The 10,252-nt window shown below is 25.7% G+C and overlaps 1 protein-coding gene across 1 annotated transcript in view; it reads left to right on the top strand.

The window, feature by feature from the left end:
• Nucleotides 1–411: 411 nt before the first annotated feature.
• LOC107450170 (NACHT and WD repeat domain-containing protein 2-like) overlaps nucleotides 412–10,252 on the top strand; it is a 147,872-nt gene continuing 138,031 nt past the window's right edge. Inside the window, exon 1 of the mRNA XM_071178889.2 lies at nucleotides 412–707. The gene's annotated coding sequence lies outside the window, so the exon portion shown is untranslated. The remainder of the gene's footprint in view (nucleotides 708–10,252) is intronic.

Raw genomic sequence — 10,252 nt, 5'->3', positions numbered from 1 at the left:
TCCTGGTTCGATTAATTAACTTTAATGCTAACTTCAACATAAATCTTAAACAATGCTCAAAGCAGTAAGTGCTTCGGAATCATTTACTCTGAAAGTTGAACTTTCACAAAGTTCAACATTCCTTAACAAAGCTTTGACTTGACTATTAAGCACAAATCCGGTAATATTTTATTACTTCTCCTGGAAATTCTTTTTCGAAATAAATTGGGATCACGTCAGCTGTTGGTAAAACAGACGGTTTTATTTAATTATACCTTCAACCACCAAAATATTCTCTGGGAATAAATGCGCACGAGCTCTGTAGGTAAATTAGAACGCAACATTTAAATTCCTAAGGTTGGTGAAATGAAAATCAATTTCCGCGGCAGAAGCCAGATGGCGCTTCGACGACTGCCCTATCTCCGAGGGACCAATGAATGCAAGTTAAACGTGTGTGAACGGACGGGGAATTTTGAGAGTCCTGTGATCGGAGATGAAGCGCACATAATAGAAATAAGTGGAAATCATTAAATAGTTTGCATTATAAAATTTTTTCAATTCATTGTGCGCTGCACGCAATTGACATTATAATTCAAAATATAATGTAAAAAAAACCAGTGCATTATTATTTTTGCATAATTGAAGATGAAATGCATTTATTCCTTCTGAGAATGAATCATATGCGAAAGTTCAATACATGAATGATTCTTCAATAAAAAGTATTTAAGGTATGATTTCTTTAAATTATATTTTAGAAAATTAACTGAGAAGATAGCGAATTTGTACATTTAGTTTAAAAAAAAGTGACGTGCTATTTTTACTTGTATGAATTTTTAAAACCAAGTGACAATAATAGTTTTCTGGTCATATTCATTAAAAACAGCTTTTCTTGTTGTGGACGAATTGAAATTTTGTTTCTGTGTAAGTTTTTAACGGAAGCAACTGGTGAAATTCTAGCTAAAATTAAAAATTGGTTTCATTACATTTCCTACTGTATTTTAAATAAATAATAAATTCCTTTTAAAGTATATTAAACAAAAATAAATTTAATATGGAATTATGATCAATTTTATGAACATATAAAACAATAAGTTTCGCAAGTATTTTTATATTTATACGAGTTAATGTAGATAAATTTCGAACAAATCCATATTTTCTTCCTTGAGAACGCAAAAACCATATATTGAATCAATTTAATTAATTTATATTTAATCAATTATACCAGATATTTAATCTATTATGTTAGAGATACAGTTATGTTGGAATATATAGTATTTATCAAAATGTTCAGTGCATTTACATTCTTTATGAATGTTAAATTTAAATTACATCGAGAAAAATATATAAAAATGTATTTTTATTTTTTTATTTTTCCTATTTGCTTAGAAAAAAATTAAAGAACGGAGGCTATTATTATTCAAAAAATAAAAGGGAACAAAAAAGCATTGATAGAAAATATCAAGTGAAATGAAAACTATTAAATTTACTATAATAATATTAATTTAATTACATGAAACTGTCTAATTTATCTCTTTAATGAATTATTTAAAAAAATATTTCTGTTAGAATCTATCTTATGTACTTTGTGATACATACCGATGCTATGATAAATGCAAGATTCAAATAGAATTTGTTTTATTAATTGTTCAAATAGATAAATTTTTATTTACTGAATTTATGATTTTTGAAATAAACACTCATAAATAATAATACATTTAGATAATTAGAAAATAATTATCTAACACTGGAAAATTAATTTCTAAACTCTAGAATTGTCTAAACTCTAATGCCTGAAAGCTAATTTCTAAACTCTAATTATTTACTAGATAATTAGTTTTATAAAACGTTTTAAAAACTTGTCAGCAATCAATATTTATTGTAAATATGTATAAGGGAAAGAAAAACCTCTTCAAATTGGAAAATTGTTTATTATAAATAAGAAACTTAATAACAATAGCATTTATGCGACATTTGAGTAATACATGGTCAACAATTTTATGATGCTATATATATTTTCAATAATGAAAATTTTTTCAATTTTTTTGCTTATTTAAAAATCAAAATATTTCGTTTTAAAATTGATACTCAAAGCCTGAAAAAGGAGAGATTATGGTTCGTTTTCTATTTCGTATGGATAATTGTTATCTTTAATTCTGATGCTCCGTTATATCTTATTTACTTGAATTACTTTTGTTTTTACTCCAATTATTTACTAAGTTATAGAAGTCTTTGTGTGAAGTGAAAACAGTGGATAGACTAATAATTTAAATTTTTTGAATCTCTTTACATCAAAATCAGATTTTTTCTCATATTTCAAAACACCTGAAAACGCAGAATTTAATATTTTATGCATATTTTTTCGCTAAGAGAAGTGCGGAAATTTTTAAAAATTTGCTTTTTTAACTACATTAATCCCTAACTCAGTTTATGCACCTACTTTTAAGATAGTAGTTCAAAGCTTAGCTGATCACCTTCTAAACAAAATCCTCTTCTAAATAAATAAAATCCGCCTTCGAAATAAAATGTTTTAGCGAGAAATTTTTTACCGAGTTCAGCGTACATACAAGAAAACGCCTCACCTAAAAATGTCCATTTATGAAATGATAATAATAATAAATTTTACTAGTAATATATTTATTAATAATATATTTTATTAATAATATATTTTATTATAATAATATATTTATTATAATAATTTATTTTGTTATAATAATATATTTTATTAATAATATATTTTATTATAATAATATATTTATTATAATAATTTATTTTGTTATAATAATGTATTTTATTAATAAACTTATAAACTAGTTATATAAGTTTTCCACACATAATAAAACAAATAAACTAGTTTTTAATAATTTTAAATTGATATTTAAAAAAAAGTTGTTGAAACTTGCTGGATACTTTATAAGTAATGTGTTGTGAGAAATGTATGAAAGAGATATTCGTTGGTTGCCGATGGGATTCGAATTAAGGATCTCTGGATTCATAGTAGTATGCGCTACCCACTATCGTTGTTCAGGGTTAGTAGGAAGTTTTACATAATAACCACCGCAATGAAACATTTAATTTCAATTCCAATTTCAATGGTACAAAGGTTTTCAGTTTGAAAATTGCGGTCATAATAAGTTTGTTAGGAGAATGGTAATTTTAATTTACTTTGACCTCGTAGATCCATGGTTCAAATCCTGCCAGGGGCTAACGATTATCTCTCTCACACTTTGTTCATTCCACATCATCTTTGAAATTATACATTTTGTTAAAAAATAAGTATAAACTGTTTCAATTTTCAAATTCGACTGTTCCATATTTCGGAGTTATTTTGACACATTTTTACTTAATCTTGAGAATTTTTTTTTGCAGTGCGACCTGTACTTTTTTAAGATGTTCATTGTCGTGGTTTAGGATGTCCCGAAAATTATCAGTAGTTGGAAAAATCAATTAAGGGGATTCTGTAGGGCATATACCAATAATGCTACAGCTGAACTTTTTTGATGTACCTTTTCACAGCATCTAAACTAGATATTGCTTCATTTTTTTCGCAGAACATTTAAATTTATATGTTTACACTGTGATAACTGTTAATAAATATCTTTTGCAGAAATATTTTTAAAAAATTATGAAATGGGAACTTTTAATTTTTTAAGAAGTATCAACAAAAATATTTCATAACTCAAAAAGTATTCTTGTTAATGCTGAAATATTATCGCAGAATTCAACTGATAGAATCTCAAATATACCCCAAAAATTTCAAAGCGATATCATTACTAGTTTCGTAGAAAAGATACATGAAAAAAGGCTAGTTTTAGCATTATAGATATATACCATACCGACTCCTCTTAAAAAAATGGAAGTAGCTCAAAAAAAGTTTTTTTTAATTTTATTTTATTTTTAACAAGTTTAAAAATAAGTTTCGTCAACAAACAGCGATGATGACTTGAAATTAATATTTTTGTTGCACATTGGACCATTCTAGTTGAAATATTTTTACCAGTTTCTGTTGGTTTTGTTCTCTTTCGCACTCCTCTTATTTTCTGTTCTCTTTCGCACTCCTCTTATTTTCTGTTCTCTTTCTGTTGTTACTGAAAACAGTGGTTACTTTGAAAACACTGTTTCAATATTTTTCTCAGTTATCATTTGTCCCAACTGTCAATAAACTTGACTTTAAATTTATAGCTTCCTTAGATAATCGCAGTAAATAGTAAATCCCTATCTTCTTTCGGATTTTTAATTGATTTTTGAAATCAATGGTCAGAAAAGCTACCTGCACTTTACATTAAAGTTTGAAAAAAAAGGTGTTTTCATTTTTAAAAATCAGTACATATATGCCTTTTTTATAGCAAACTGCTTTTTAAATAATCGCATATGTACAATCCCTTTAATGAGAAAATAACATTCAATTTCTAATAAACAAAGGTTTGAAACAAAATATCCTTTACAATTATTGAAAATTTTGTTTTAGTTAACGGAACACAACACTTAAATTATTTATATTTTATAATGAAATATCATTGAGATAAGAAAAAAAACTAGAGATAAGCAAAGAAAAAATAAGAATGTGAATTTTTTATTTCTCGTCATTTTCATTTTTTTTCCTTGTTGTCTAATCCTAATCACCATTATTTTCTTACAGCATGTCGGACAAATATTTAGAATAAATTCTAATAATAAAAAGCTTTATCTAAATTAAAACACAAAAACTACATTTAAGGAACAAAAAATTTTGAAAATATAAAGCCTTTATCAAAAGCAATTCCTAATAAATAACTCAATATATAAAATATATTAAATGGATTTAAAGTTTATTGATTTTGAAATGAAAGGGATAATAAATTCAAAAGCAATATCTTACTCAGAATTATGCTTTCATTTATCCAAATTCAAGAGTTGAAATAAGCATCCATTAATCCTTGATCAATAATGTCACATCACCGAACATTGCTTTGTATATTATTAATGAATTAAAATGGATTTCCGTTTTGTAAAATAGACTAGAATATATCGTATATTATGTTTTGAAAATGTACATTACATTAAATGTTTGATATATTTAGACTTTTTAAATTCCTATCAATATTTTAAATCTATTTTCCGTTTTAAATACAATTATAAAATTGCCTTTTATTTAAATTCGGGTAGAAAACCCTAAGGGGAAAAAAGGGTTGGTTAATATCTAACCACGCAAGCCTTTTCAACCCTACCCCATATATTATTCAGTTTCAAACAATCTCAATAGTTTTCAGTTTAATTCCTTGTTTTGTTATTTGCTTTCGAAAATTAAAAGACGTCATAGTAAAAGAAAATAATAAATTAGTTATTTTTATTCATAGTTTGGATTAGATTAGAACGAAATGGTTGTCTAATTGTAAGAAAAATTCATCCTGAAAGTTAGCAAAAAGGATTTAAAATTTTAATTTGCTAGAAATTTTTTTATAGAAATATGCATATTTTGAAAACGCATAATTCCAATATGTTATTTAGTAATAGAACACTAATTCTTAATTATTTTTAGTATTGAATCAGAAAAATGACCTTTATTTTTAGGATTTTTCTATATTATATCGAAAACAGTACATTAATGTTAAATATATTTAGTATATTTTTATCGTAAATATATTTATATTAATATATATACTTTTATGGATTTCACTATGTATCTGGAAATGAAACAGTTTGAGTGTTAAATAAGGAGAGAAGGGTGTTCATATATTCCTGCAGACATCATAATGAGCTATTAAATCGATGCTATAAATAAACTTTTTTTATATTTACTTGAAATTTTCATTTATATAATTTCGTAATTTTGTCTTATTTTGAAAAGCTGCATTAGATTGCAACCCTCCTTATTTATTCCTCAAAATGTACTACATGGCACTTAGCATTTTATTAAAATCTGTAAAACATGTTATTAACTTTCTTTCCCATGCATTTATTGCATTTACTTAGAAATAAATCTGTTACAGGGCAATAAAAATTAAAGCTGTAAGTGAAAAGGTTCAAAAGCATCCCGTTTCGATTCTTTGCACCAGAGGTCTTCAACCTGAATTTTGAGGAACCCTAGTTGAACAGTGATTCCACAAGATAGCACTATTTGCTTGCTCCAAAATTTTAGCAACATTTTAGTTTATATATATTTTTTTATCCTTAATGTATCCGATTTAGTTTCGATAACTTTTCTTTAAATACTAATGCAACATTTTTCATAAACTAGTTTATTTGTTTCATTATGGGAAAAATTTATAAAACTATTAAAAAATTGTTGTTATTGTTTTTTAAATGGTCATTTTTAGGTAAAAAACAAGGCATTTTTTGCATATACGCTAAACCTCGTAAAATATTTATATCGCTTAAAATGAAAATTCCTTTGAGGATTTCATTTAGAAGGCATCAACTATGTTTTGAACTATTATCTCAAAAGCAGGAGCATATATTACTGAGTTAGGGATCAATGTAGTTAAATTATCAACATTTTAAAAATGCCTAAAAACATGCATAAAAATGAAATTCTCCTTTTTTTAAATCTTAGGCTGTAGTTAAGAGCTTGTGTGCTATAATCATAATCAATCATGAAAAATTGTAGACAATTATTTTATAAGAAACATGAGATATTGTGTTTAAGGCGATGTAAAATGTGAAAAAAAATCTGATTTCGAGATAAAAACATTTAAAGTCTTAAAATCATTAGTCTATCTACTTTAATCAGCTTGCACAAACACTGCTATAACTTTGAAAATAGATAGAGCAGAAACTGAAGTAAAGTATTTTTAGAAAGCTAAGAGTACAGGAATTCTAAATTTATTACAATCTCTATCTCAAAAACATACTTCAAAAGGCAGTTTGTTTGAAAAAATAAATGGAAATAAATATTTTTTGGAAAAAAATGAAATCTTAAATTTTGATGAAGTCACTATCTTCAACTACATTAATCGAAACCCATTTGGTCACATATTAGTCTACGTTATTTGACTCAGGTAAAGATGAATTTTCTCACTTACTTGGTGCGTTTTCTTTGGCGCCTTTTACTAAAGTCATTAGTGCGCCAATTGTGGTATCAAGAGATTTTTTGTTCAAGAAGAAAAGTTATCTTGGATCCAAAATTCTTTTCAAGACTGTCACACATTCAAACTCTTAATAAAAAAGATAAAACCACTTAAAGCATCGACACTAAATTGAAACTCAATTGAAATTTAGTTGATTTCGTAAAAGTTATCTTGGATCCAAAATTCTTTTCAAGACTGTCACACATTCAAACTCTTAATAAAAAAGATAAAACCACTTAAAGCATCGACACTAAATTGAAACTCAATTGAAATTTAGTTGATTTCGTAAAAGTTATCTTGGATCCAAAATTCTTTTCAAGACTGTCACACATTCAAACTCTTAATAAAAAAGATAAAACCACTTAAAGCATCAACTGACACTAAATTGAAACTCAATTGAAATTTAGTCGATTTCGTAAAATACATTTTTGGATTGACGTTCGAAAAGAATATCATGAAGTTTCCAAAAAAGATGTGAAACATATTATGCCATTTGTTTCAACCTTTGTGATAAAAAAAAAACTTTCCGAAACATATTGGATGCTTTGGTCACTATAATATTGCTCATTAGATTATTTATTCCAGGCATAAAAATACTTTGCATAAAAAAATATTATAGGGCGAATCATAATTTTGTTCATTTTATTAATTTGTCCTAATTTAAAACAGTATTGTTTTTTTAGTATTTAAAATTAATTTTGCTTTATATGCATAATTATTATATATATTATGCATTGTTACTTTATTATATATTATTACTTTATTATATAGTATAGTACTTTAAAATAGTATTGCTTTATTCATAGAATTATATATATTGAAAATCCAAGAATATCGTATCTCTACCTAACAATTCATTATTTTATTAAGATGCGATAAAATACAGATGCAATATAAATTTTGTAAATTTGAGCTGGATAAGCATTTAAGTATCTTTTTTTCTTCTGATCTTTGATGTGTAGGTTTCTTTATAAAAAAGAAACTCAAAGGTTACCCTAACTTTTAAAGGTGGAACACCCCTGATTTAGAGAATTGAAATTAATCTATTTATCGTTAAAATTTGAGCTAAATTTAATTTTGAAGTGATATTTTTATCGGAATAAAAGTCTCATGAAAACTCATTCTGAAATCTTTATCCTTGAGTAAGTAAAATGTAATGAATAAATTATGAGAAAAGGAAATCAAATCAGTTTTAAAAATCTCATTTTTTAACCTTACAAATTTACGGCTTTACACTATGCTGACATTAAATTTTTCAGGATTTGCAATTGGCAAAATATTTTTACGAGAAAGTACAAAAATTTTAATAAAGTGAGACAATTCAAATACTGAAGACTCGTGTCTGATCGAAAACTGAAGATGTTGGAAATAAATAAATTTTATTGTCCAGGCAAGTCTTTTCTATAGAATTTTAGAGTTTAAAAAAATAAAGCGAATAAAATGAATTGTAAAGTTCACGGTCTTATGACAACGTAATTATGATGTTTTTCGTGCTCATTGGTTGAAATAATCGATTTTCAAACTCATTATTGAGTTACACTTTTATTCTTTCGATATGCTTTGGTTTGGCGAATGAACTCTTTTATCTCTTTACTGAATAACACAATTTTAAAAGTAAACGGAGCCAAACGTACCATTCAAAGCTCTCATCCTTTATGTTTGATAAACTAAATGAAGTATATTGATCCTAGAACATAATTTTTTAAACTAAAAATGAAGGTGAGATTCTATTTTGGAACTTTTCCAACTTTCGATATGGATAACTTGCAGCTATTCTGTCCCAAGATTCTTTTTCCTGGACAAATATTGAAACTTGATAACACCTTTTTTTCCCCACGAACTTCCTTTCGCTAACTATCATTGATTGAATAGAATGGATAAGTAAACAATCAACTTTAGTTAAGACTCAGCGATTAAATGTGGTAAGGTTCATTCCTTATTTGTGGTATTATGTAGTGTATTGTTAATAAATATTGTATTATATTATATTATATTATATTATATTATATTATATTATATTATATTATATTATATTATATTATATTATATTATATTATATTATATTATATTATATTATATTATATTATATTATATTATATTATATTATATTATATTATATCATATCATATCATATCATATCATATCATATCATATCATATCATATCATATCATATCATATCATATTATATTATATTATATTATATTATATTATATTATATTATATTATATTATATTATATTATATTATATTATATTATATTATATTATATTATATTATATTATATTATATTATATTACGAATAACTTTATAATATGATAGTTTCTGCTATACAAAATAAAAGTAGAAGGATATTAAAGGGGCGTGTTGAAAAAAATTTAAAGATAATTCTCGAGATTAAGGAACAGTTATGGCTGAATTTAGGTGCAAATTATTAGTTTATTTTTAGAAGTTATATAATGCATTGAGAGACTTATTTTTTATAAAACTAGCTGTAATATTATACATTTAAAAACTTATTTTTCAAATTCATTATTGTGTCACATAATATGCTCCTACACTAACCTTTTCTATTTTACGCATGGTATTAAATAGTCACAATAATATCAATGAAGTTGTAGTAGTTATAAATGTGTGTGCGTGTTTTACTCACTGTAATTCTGAACCCAACTCAAAACATAGTCCTGTATCGACATTTGAGAAAGAGTTCTCATCATGTAGTTCGCATGGATCCCAGTACTGATATGTAATCAGTGATATATATATATATATATATATATATATATATATATATATATATATATATATATATATATATGTATGTATGTATGAGTGTATGTATACACTAACCATACCATTCATTATATGTATCAGTACTGTGATCCATGCAAACTGTAAGCGCATTTTATGACTCAGCCAATCACGGACAGCATTCGAACATCGATTGCCTCATTAGGAAGCGAGCACTCTAAAATTTTAGCTGTTGTTGTTGATCGTAGAAATGTGCAAATGTGTGATTGATCTGAACAAAGAATTATAGCAGTGATGTAAGCAAACATGGGACTTACCAAAGAATGATTCTCAAAATGCAACAGGTGTCAATCCAGCCATAATTGTTGTTGAAAAAAATTGTTTTCTCTTGATCTTCAGTAATGAATAAGAAGCGACCAGAGGGTGGAGGCTATTAGTAATAAATAAACGCATCTAAACTGCAAAAAATTACGACATTGAAT

The sequence above is a fragment of the Parasteatoda tepidariorum genome, chromosome 6 (assembly GCF_982258835.1).
Source record: "Parasteatoda tepidariorum strain Cologne lab strain chromosome 6, Ptep-v5.0, whole genome shotgun sequence".
NCBI classification, from domain to species: domain Eukaryota; kingdom Metazoa; phylum Arthropoda; class Arachnida; order Araneae; family Theridiidae; genus Parasteatoda; species Parasteatoda tepidariorum.
Note: the sequence above shows the minus strand (reverse complement) of the source record. Positions and strands in the feature narration are given on the sequence as shown.